Here is an 11,375-nt window from a genome sequence, read left to right on the forward strand (position 1 = left end):
GGAGCAGCCCTAGAAAAGGCAAAAAATAAGTAAATAAATCTATAAATATTAAGTAAATATTAATACAAGGATGCACAGATTTAGCAGAATTGTGTTGGTGGTGGGTATATGAACCAAGGAAGTTTCTCTAGTCTGTGCTGTGCTCATTCTCTGTGACCTAAGGAATTTTTCTAACCCTTCTATGCCTCAGTTGCCTTGCATGTAAAGTGGGGATGGTGAGGAAGCCATCTGAGAGGAGTAAGTGTACTAATATGTTTAAAGCACCCACAGGGGGCCTGACACACACTTAGTGAGGTGAGGGTTTGCTGATTTTTTTTTTCTTTTGTCTGACATGTCGCCTTCCTCTTCTGAGAAGCCTTCCTTTGATTCCTACTGACTCATTTATGTTCCTCTCTAGGTCCACAGCACACTGACCACTTCCTCCAGGACTTTCCTCAGGGCCTAGGTCTTGGGCTTCTTTATGGCCCCAGGGACTGTGTTGTACTCTCAGGACTGGAACCCACCTCTTCAGGGGCTACCCTGACTGGGCTCATCACAGGGCAGGCACCAGGTTTACCCCTGCAACAACCCTGATGATAAAGGCAGACCCTTCCAGAGCAGCAGTCACACACCAGGCATTGTTGGAGTGCTTTATACGCAAGAACACAATGTCACCACAGCCCTCTGAGGTGGCGAAGAGTAAGTGAAGGATGAATGATGAGGGAAGGACGGAAGGAGCTTCACAAGGTGAGCAGAGTAGGAATTGTTATCTCTGGGCTCTCAGGGTTCAGTCCTAGTTCTGCTGTTCCTGGGCTTTGTCCGTAGATGATTTATTTATCCTCAATGTTCTTCTGTAAAGTGACAGTAAAAGCAGGATCTAGCCCCAAAGTGTTTTATTTAAAGGATTCAATGGATTAATTCATATAAAGTGAATAGAACTATGTCTGGCAAGTGCTGTGTAAACTGTCCATAATAATAATAAAAATAACTCTCTAAATTTTCTAGATTAGGTGTTCCCATTGTGGCTCAGTAGGTTAGAACCCAAAACAGTGTCCTTGAGGATGCCGGTTCAATCCCTGGCCTCACTCAGTGGGTTAAGGATCTGGTGTTGCTGCAAGCTGCATCGTAGATTGCAGATGTGGCTCCAATCCCATGTTACTGTGGCATGACGTGGGCCAGCAGCTGCAGCTCTGATTCGACCCCTAGCCTAGGAACTTCCATAGTGCTGTAGGTGTGGGCATAAAAAGAAAAAAGGAAAGAAAAAACTATTTTTCTAGATGAAGAAACTGAGATTCAGAGAAGACAAATAACCTGCCCGAAGACACATTTTTTTGTTCGGTTTTATTGAGATATAGTTGACACATAACGTGTAAGTTTAAGGCGTACAGCTTGTTGCTTGGACACACTCATATATTGCAGCATGATTACCACCAGAGTTAGCTAATATCTAAAGCACCTCATATAATTATTACCATGTCTTTTTTTGTGGTAAGAACACTTAAGATCTACTCCCTTAGCAACTTTCATGTATATATTATTATTATTATTATATATGTATTTTTTGTCTTTTTGCCTTTTCTTGAGCTGCTCCCGCAGCATATGGAGGTTCCCAGGCTAGGGGTCAAATCAGAGCTTTAGCCACCAGCCTACACCACAGCCACAGCAACGCCAAATCCTTAACCCACTGAGGAAGGCCAGGGATTGAACCTGCAACCTCATGGTTCCTAGTTGGATTCGTTTCCAGTGTGCCACGACAGGAACTCCTTGTGTGTCCTCTTTGAAAAAATGTCTATTCAGAATCTTTGCTCATTTTAATTGGATTATTTATTTTATTGCTCTTGAGTTATATGAGCTCTTTATGTTTTGAATATCAATCCTGTCAAATACAATTTGCAAACATCTCCCATTCTGAATGTTGCCTTTTCATTTTGTTGATGGTTTCTTTGCTGTGTAAAACCTTTTCAGTTTTACGTAGTCTCACTTATTAATTTTGCTTTTGTCGTTTGTGCTTTCAGTGTCATAGCTGAAAAATTGTTGCCGGAACCAGTGTCAAGGAGGTTTTTCCTTGTGTTTCCTTCTAGGATTTTTATGGATTTTGTTTCTATGTTTCCGACTTTAACCCATTTTGAGTTAATTTTTGTGAGTGTCTAAGATAGGAGTCCAATTTCATTTTATTCCATGTGGTCATCCCAGTTTTCCTAATACCATATATCGAAAACACTATCCTTTCCCTCACTTAGTAGCCTCAACTCCTTTGTCAAATATTAGTTGACCGTTTATGCAATGGTTTCTCTCTGGGCTCTCAATTCTGTCTTCTTAAATTTGCTAAGACGTATTTTGTGGCATTTTAAATAATCTGATAAACTGAAGAATGTTCTATGTGCACTTGAGAGGAAAGTATATCCTCCTAAGGTTGGGTGGAATGTTCTGTATATGTTTGTTACATTTATTTGGTCTAAAGTTTGGCTCAAGTCCAGCATCTCTTTGTTGGTGTTCTGTCTGGATGATCTCTCCATTGTTGAAAGTGAGGTATTGAATTTCCCTACTGCTATTGTATTATTGTCTGTCTCTCCCTTCAGATCTGTTAGGTTTGCTTAATATATTTCATTGCTCTGATACTGGGTGCATCTATATTTATGATTGTTCTATCTTCTTGATGAATTGACCCCTTTATATAATGACATTTTTGTCTCTTGTTACCATTTTTGGCTTAAAGTCTATTTCGTCACTGTAAGTATAGCTACTCCTTCTCTCTTTTGGTTCCCATTTGCATGGAATACCTTTTTCCATCCCTTCACTTGAGCCTATGTGTGCCTTTTAGCTGAAATAAGCCTCTGATAGGCAGTATATATATTTGGACCTTGTTTTTATTGTTGTTTTTAATCCATTCTGCCACCTTGTACAGGTGTCTGTGCGTTTGTAGAAGCAGCCCCCTCTTCCTGACCTTATAGATTGACTGCAGTAGAGGAAGATTTTTTATCTGTGGATGGGGCATGCTGGATCATGCTGAGACCCTTGGTCTAGCGGTACAGGGCACCAAGTGTAGGGATATATGATAGCACTGGGTCTGGAGGCGCATGATGTCTCCTTGGCTTAGGGGTTCAAAAGCATCAGAAACTGTGTGGTCCTTGATGAACACTGTGGGGGTCACAGTGGCTGCAAGGGCTTTTGAGGTCCTCTTCAGTGGCACCTCCAGGTCTAGCAGCTAGGCACCATGGCAGACAATGGCAATGCCCAGGGCCAGTGGTATACACACACTGGTCTGCAGTGGCCACCTGTAGATGCCTACATAGTGGCAGGAGCCAGTTGCAGACACACACTTAGTGATGGGGACCAAGTCAGGCAGTAAGGCCAGGGCCAACTATGGGCTTATTAGCAGCTACTGGGGCTCTGGCTGTTGGTATGCTCTCCTGCGGTCTGTGGCTGCACAGTCTCCATCTAGGCATGCAGAGTGCTGAGAGCCCAATGATGAGTGTCAGGCCACTACTGTGTTCTATGCAGCTGGAAGGCTTGCCCCAAGCACAGGCCCAGTGGTAGAGGTCAGCCATGGGGGTAGCATCATGCACTTGCCCAGCCTCAGAGGCCAGAGCCAGCTACTAGGGCAGTTCCTGGGTTCCAGTGGAGGAGCAGGTGGATGGGAGGGACTCAGGGAAATCAGACAGCTCGCATCATTAAATGCCAATACCTGTGAGTCAAGAGCTGGTGAAATTGGTGGGCGGGGTGGGGGGGAGCATGGCAGCAGTGAGGGCCCTACATTTTTTCAGTGGTGAAATCTTCTGGGATCAGCTGCAGAGCAGGTCACTTTGAAGCATGATCACTCTTGCTGAGTGGTTGATATTGGTAGCCACTACTTTTCTTCCATGTTCCGAGCTGTCTCTCTGTTTTCCACTTTGCCCATCTGTGTGTGGTGAACCTGAAGCAGGACTTTTTGCAGTGACCCCCAAAGGTGGGGGAAGTTGGCAGTTCACCCTGTTCTTCCTTTCCAGCAAGGAAAACTCTTTCTACCCGGGACGTTTCCCCTTGACACTGAGCAGTGCTATCTTGAGGGTAAAATGAATGAAGCTTGCTTTCTTCTCTTCTTGTGTAGTTCTTCTCAGAGTTTTTTATTTGTTTGTTTGTTTGTCTTTTTAGGGCCGCATCCTCGGTATATGGAGGTTCCCAGGCTAGGGGTCAAATCGGAGATGTGGCTGCTGCCTACACCACAGCCACAGCAACATGGGATCCGAGCCACATCTGTGACCTACACCAGCTCACAGCAATGCCAGATCCTTAACCCATAGCCCCTGAGCAAGGCTAGGGATCGAACCCATGTTCTCAGGGATAACAGTAGGGTTCATGAACCGCTGAGTCATGATGGGAACTCCCTTCTCAGGTTTTTGGTTTGTTTGTTTGTTTCTTGCGAGTTTCTGCCAGAGCTGTATTTGTTTGCAGGTCATGATCTACTTGCTGATCTTTATGAGGGGGCAGAGACTGAGGCTCCTGTGTTGCCATTTTGATGACATCACTTCCCTAAAGACACATGGTTGGTAAGTAAAAGCCATGTATTCCGGATTCCAGTTCAGTGTTGCAGCAGAGAGAAGGGTAATTCTGTGGTTGAAGGATAATTCTGTTGTCCTCTCCTAGAGGATGGAGGCTAGAATCCAAGAGTGGTAGGTATATTGGAAATTGAATCTACATAGACAAATCTGAGTTCTACGTGTGTGTGTGTGTGTGTGTGTGTGTGTGTGTGTGTGTGTGTGTGTTTTATTTTATTTATTTATTTATTTTTAGTTTCCCATTCCATCTTTGTCCTTTTTTCTTTTTTTAATGATTTTTATGTTTTCCATTATAGTTCACTTACAGTGTTTTGCCAATTTCTACTGTACAGCAAAGTGACCCAGTCATATATACATATATATATATATATATATATATTCTTTTTCTCACATTATCCTCCATCATGTTCCATTACCAGTGACTAGATATAGTTCCCTGTGCTATACAGCAGAATCTCATTGCTTATCCGCTCCAAAGGCAATAGTTTGCATCTCGTAATCCCAAACTCCCAGTCCATGTGTGTGTTTGAACAGAAGAGGCTATTATCTTTCCTGCTTCCCCCACCCCTTTCCTTGATGCTGCATCTCCATTGGCTCTGGAGGCAGACAACCTCATTTGCATACTAGCTGTGCCCCCTCTTGCTGTGTGACTTTGGGCAACACTGAGCTTCACATTCCTCATCTATCAAACAGGGATAAAAATGAGCTTGCTGTTAGGATTAAAAGAAATAATGCACATAAAGTACTTAGGTTTTGGTACAGCAGGAGCATAATAAATGTTTGTTGTTATTTTTGTAAACTGAGAGGAACAGCCCATGGGCTTGGGAACATCAGTGTTTGATAAGCTTCTCAACTCCCAGGGACTCTGAAAAGTAAAGTGTATATAAGGATAAGGCGGGAGGAGGCATGACACAAAGCCTTCCTTTTAACAAATGGATGATTTGTTTAAATCAGAGGTCAGAGGGGTTCCCATTGTGGCTCAGTGGAAGTGAACCCAACTAGTATCCATGATGATGTGGGTTTGATCCCTGGCCTCACTCAGTGGGTTAAAGGATCCGGCATTGCCATGAGCTGTGATGCAAGTCACAGATGCGGCTCAGACTCCACGTTGCTGTGGCTGCAGCTGCAGCTCCAGCTGGACCTCTAACCTGGGAACTTCCGTAGGCCACAGGTGTAGCCCTAAAAAAGGCAAAAAAAAAAAAAAAAAAAAAAAACAGAGGTCAGAGGTCAAAGCCTGGAGACTCACGCTTTATGACTCAGAGACCAATCTGTATGGCATACTCCATAATATAAACCTCAAAATTATTTGAGCATTTACAAATTGTGAGTACTTCCACACATACACTGTTGTCGACAGAATAATGGTCCCCCCAAAATGCCCAGGTCCTAATCCCTGGAAGCTGGGAATATACTGCCTTACATGGCAGAGGCACTTTGCAAATGTCCATTAAGGATCTTGAGATGGAAGCTTATCTGGATGAGGCAAGTGTAGTCCCAGGGGTCTTACTTGAGAAAAGCAGGTGATCAGAGAGGGCAGAAGATGTTATGCTGCTGACTTTGAAGATGCAAGAGTGGGGCCTGGAGCCAAAGAATGCAGGTAACCTCTAGATGCTGCAGAAGTCAAGGAAACAGATTCTCCCCTAAAGGCTCCAGTAGTAACACATTAGACTTTTGATCTCCAGAACTGTAAAAGAATACATTTGTGTTGTGTTACATCATTAAATTTGTGGCAGTTTGTTACAGCAGCAAGAGGAAACTAACAAACGCGCGCGTGCGCGCGTGCACACACACACACGTACATTTGTCTTTTCTCTGAAAACTGGACAAACACTGGGTCAGTCCTTGCTGGCAGGTCTGCGTTCTTTCCCACTCTGCCCACTTGGCTCAGTTCTGTGTCCTGAGGCCCCTGATTGTGGGACCTCAGGTTCACACAATTCCATGAACAAACCTGATCTGGTGTCAATAGTAGGTGTTTGCCAACAAGCACGGGATCTCCCAGCCCCAGATCTGTGAGTTTTATTCTGAGATACTTCCTGTTCCCTACACTTTCGATGCTCCCATCTGGGCAATGGGTGTGTGTTTGGAGCCAGGGAGGGGTGCGTGTTCTGAGGAGGCTTTGCTAGGATCCTCCAGAGGTCCTTCCCAAATGTATTTATGCATTCGATCCTGCGTATGATCCTGGATACCTTGCAAAGCCAGTGCAGTGCCTTTGGCCCTGCCTCAGGGGACCTGTCTCCTCAGCCACTTTCATCTCACCTTGTGCCTAATTGTAAGGCAGTCAGCCTCCCTGCTTAAGGGCCCCACGTCTGTCTCCTGTTTCCACACCATTACTCTGGGAAATGCCTGGCTCCCCATTTCCAGCTCCAGTCGCTGTGACAGTTTCAGCCTCTCCTCTCAGCCCACATCCCTCGCTTGAGCAGTGAGACATGAAGACTGACAGCCACTTGAGAGCTGCACAGCCTGTCCCCGATTTAAGCCTTTAAAATGCCTTTCTGTTCCATAAAATCCATTTCTGTAATTCTGTTGCCCCTACCTCTTTGAAAGATGGTAACCCTAGGGAGGAGAAGAAATTAGCCAGGGAGAAGAAGTTCAGACGTGGTAATATTTTAATCGCTTGTTCCTTTAACGCATTAGTCACGTTCATTAAGTAGGATTAATTTTTAGGCTTTGTTGAAAACCATATCAGTTTCCCTTATCAGCCGCACATCCATCTCGTGCCAAGCAAGCTGCTGCGGTGGCACCACATACTCCCCCCTTTTTTAAACACCCTGATTGTATTACGTGCCCCCTGAAAAATTTGTCGAGTTAATTGAACTCATTTGTATAGAGTTCTCGCAAAGAGCCGCGGGCTCCTGAGTCAGACGGCCAAGGATTGGTCCCAGTTCCTCCACCGGCTGCCTGAGTCACATCTGAGAATGGAAGTAAGAATACCTATCTCAGGTGTTTGTTGTCAAGATGAAATAAGACTTGGGCATTGCTCAATAAGTTACTATCATTGCGATGGAAGACCCTTGGAATATCATTCATTCATTCATTCAAAAGACTTAGGCGTTCCCAGTGTGGCTCAGCGGGGACCTAACATTGCCTCTGTGAGGATGTGGGTTCAATCCCTGGCCTCTCTTCAGTGTGTTAAGGATCTGGCATTGCCACAAGCAGTGGTGTAGGTCACAGATGCAGCTCAGATCCAGTGTTGCCGTGGCTATGGTGTAGGCCAGCCGCTGCAGCTCTGATGTGACCCCAGCCGAGAAACTTCCATATGCCGCAGGTGCAGCCATAAAAAAAAAAAAAAAAAAAAAAAAAAAAAAATTTATCCACAGTGACTTCTATATGCCAGATAGTGTTATGTGCCCATCGCTGGCAATACAGCAGTGAACAAAATAACTAAATGTGTCCTTTAGGACACTGCATTCTAGCAGGGAAGACAGACAACAAATAAACATACATAATATGCCAGATGGTGATGCTCTGTGGAGAGAAGAAAGCAGGAAAAGGGAAGGGAATACAGAGATGGTGGGAAGGGGTCACAGGATCACAGAGGTCACCCAGTGCAGCCACACTGAGGGAAATATACACCCCAGGGAAGATATGCTTCATGCCTCCATGGAATGAATGTTGAGGACCTACTAGGTGCCAGGCCCTACTAGGACCTGAAGGGGCACGTGGCTTGCAGGGGGAGACGCCAGGCTGTGTGCCCAGGTGTGTGACACGTGACCACGGCGAGAAGAGGCCAATGGATGCCCATGGAGACCACGTGGTAAAGGGGCAGTGGCTGTGCGGTGGAGCATGATGAAGCGGGAGGGCTCAGAGATGTTGCCCGGAGAAAGGGGGTTATGAGCCTGGCCGCAACGTTGCAGGCGGATGTCAGCCCGTAGAAGAGCAGGCAGATGCTTCTTCAGTCCTGCCTGTATCCCCTCCTTCTCAGACCTCCAAGAGCCAGCCCCTGACTTTCTTGGCCTGAAGGCTCTCCCTTGCCCACCCTGCAAGCCAAGCCCGCAGCCCACCCTAGCCCTCCCACCATGGCTACTGGCCCCTCACTGCCTTCCTTTGCAGGGGTACCTGAGGGTGTGTTCTGCTCTGCCCCCCAGCCCCCCTCCCGCGATAGTACCTGCAGGCTAACAGCCCCTCCCTGGCTGCCTTCCCTCCTGTCTCACTTCCTCCTTCCTCTGCTGGGGTTCTCTTTCATTTCCCAAATAGCACCTTCTGGGCTTATCATCTTGGTCTCTGCTTCTGTGGGGAGGGGGGCAGGCAGAGGGGACCCCACGTGCCTAGAAGTAGGGGTGGGAATAGGCAGAATAGACACAAGGTGGGAGAGGAGAGGCTTTGGGATGTGGAGATTGGGGCCTTTATGTGTTTTCTATTGCGGAGCAGATACCACACACTTAGCTGCTCAAATAATGGCCGTTTATTAACTCAGAGTTTCTGTAGTGCAGGAGGTGGGTGTTGCTCAGTTGGGTTCTCGGCTCAGGTTCCCACCACGTGCAGTCAAGGTGGTGGCCAGGGCTGCGATCTCACCTGAAGGGCAGAAACCTCTTCCAGGCTCCCAGGGTGGCAGAACCTAGTGGTTGTAGGAATGAGGCCATTAGCAGCTAGAGGTCACCGCAGTTCCCTGCCACGTGGCCCTCACCAGAGCCCTGCAGTTGTTCCTTTAGGTGCAGGAGAATCTCCCTCCTTAGAGCTCTCTGATTTCTTTCATCTCTGACCTGACCTCTCGACCCTCTTCAACATGGGCTCAACTGATAAGGTCTGGCCCACCCACACTCAACAGGAGGGCTCTGTACAGGGTATTTACACCAGGCTGGAGATCTTGGGGGCCAGCTTCGAATTCTGCATCCCTAGCACTTCACTGCAAAGAGCCGTGCACACTGCATTAAGAAGCTCAGGCTTGCTTTCTCCAGGAATGGGAACCACAAGAGCCAGGAAACTGGGAAGCAGCAGGGAGGTGGTGCTGTCCCCTTGCCTGTCTGCTTGCTTTGAGTCTCTGCAGTGACTCCAGGAGACGCCAGTGAGGAAGGTGAGCAAACGTGTTCCTACATGGGAGCACTTGACACGTTCCACTTTGTCTTCCAAACAACCACCATTTCTGCATCCTGTTTCGGCTTCCTCCCCACGCCCTGCCAACCGGACAGAAGCTTGGGAAAGATGGATCTGGCACTTTTTTGGACAACTGCCCATTTTATGGAGGGAAGGGAGTTTTCAGGGAGATGGAGGTAAGTGCCTCTGAAAAGCCTTGGGGAGCCTGTGGAGGGCAGAGAGTGTGCACATGGAGAGCGTCTCCCTCCTCCCCGGCCCTCCTCCCTCTGCCCCAGTGTCATCATGGCTCTGTACTTCTGGTCATCTTGCTCCCGGGCATGAAGTTCTGAACCTGCTCAGCTTGAATGCAGCTCAAAACCTTGGTGAGGCTTTGCCCATCACCCAAAAGAAGCTGCTGCTTGGATCCCGTGTTTGCAGAGAGAGACTCAGCAGAGGCCTGGGGAGGACTAGGCTCACTGAGTTTCCAGGGCTTGAATATGAATTACAAAAGCAGGAGGGAGGCTGAGACCCACCCAGGATCCCTGCTAGGTCTGCACACACAGTTGGTCATTATTTCCCTTTCATACTGATGCTCAGAAAACATTAAGGGAAGTTAAGTCCAACTGCCAGTTCGTTCTGCATTGCCACTGGAATAATAAATTCATGGTTAAATAAGAAATTTTATTTGTACTTATTTCCAAATTGATGGACACAGGGAAAGAGATTATAAAGTACTTGGAATTTCATTTGTATTCCAAGGTAATCATGAAGGCAGCACCCATTTGTAATTCCAAAGGTCCTTTTATCCCTGCATCTTAAAAGCACATTTCCAAACAAACTAGGAATAAAAACCTCCCCCCAAAATTAAGGTAAAACACGATTTTGAAGCACCACTTGAGTTTGTTCCTTTACCTGCTTTGCAAATACACTCACCAATTTTTCTTCCGATTCCTTTTCACAGAAGAAAGAATTTTGTGTAGCATGTAGAACCATACAACAGAATGAAACGGCAAAACTGCAGCATCTTAAGGAAAGGCCAAGATGAATTAAACCCAGATTCTGCATTGAGGTGATGATAATTAAACCAGATATCCCATAACAGGGTGTGCTGATTAATAGATTATTTGATTACCAAGTATAAGTATACCTGCATCAATACTATTGCCTCAAAGCTCTAAATAGGAATTGTGCAATAAAATATAATTGAAAGGTGGTAAGAATTGGTAGTTTTAATTGCAAGGGATGATTAATTAGTCATTCAGATAACATTGATCTACAGCTTATTTAATTCTTTGCAATTTGATTTGTCAAATTTGAGTCCAGCTAACTGATCATCTGTCCTATTAATGGCAGAGCTGGCAGGGATGGGAATGATGAAAGATGAACGGCTTGAACCACAGACCTGGTGGCTGTGCACTGAAGGCCTGAGCTCTTCTAATCTGCCTGCCCGGGCCACTGGGGGCGCTCACCTGGCCCGCCTGTTGCCCTCCCTGCACAAGCTCCACTTGCCCCAGGAAGCCCTGGGCAAGTGTCCAGCCTCTGCCTATCCTTCCCTGTCGTTGCCCCCTGGCCTCAGTTTTCCGAGGGCACAGTGGGATTGGAGAGTGAGTCCATCACAAGGAGAGGCAGGCGAGCGCTCCTGGGAATAGCCTCTGAGGGGGCACTGCGTAGCATCTTACCACCATCTGGCTCCCGGGGGAGGTATGGCTGACGCCCTCATCAGGTTCCAAGACGCCAGCCTCCACTAAATAACCCCCTTAGAGGGAGGCTAGAGTCTCCCACTCTTTTGTTTTCCCCACAGAAGCATTGCTCTGTCCCCAGCTGCAGAAGAATAGCTGAATTCCTTCTATT

This window comes from Sus scrofa, chromosome 6 (assembly GCF_054392235.1).
Source record: "Sus scrofa isolate SSC_HxYL_T2T_F1_AM1 chromosome 6, Sscrofa_HxYL_maternal_Yorkshire_Landrace_v2.0, whole genome shotgun sequence".
Lineage (NCBI taxonomy): Eukaryota > Metazoa > Chordata > Mammalia > Artiodactyla > Suidae > Sus > Sus scrofa.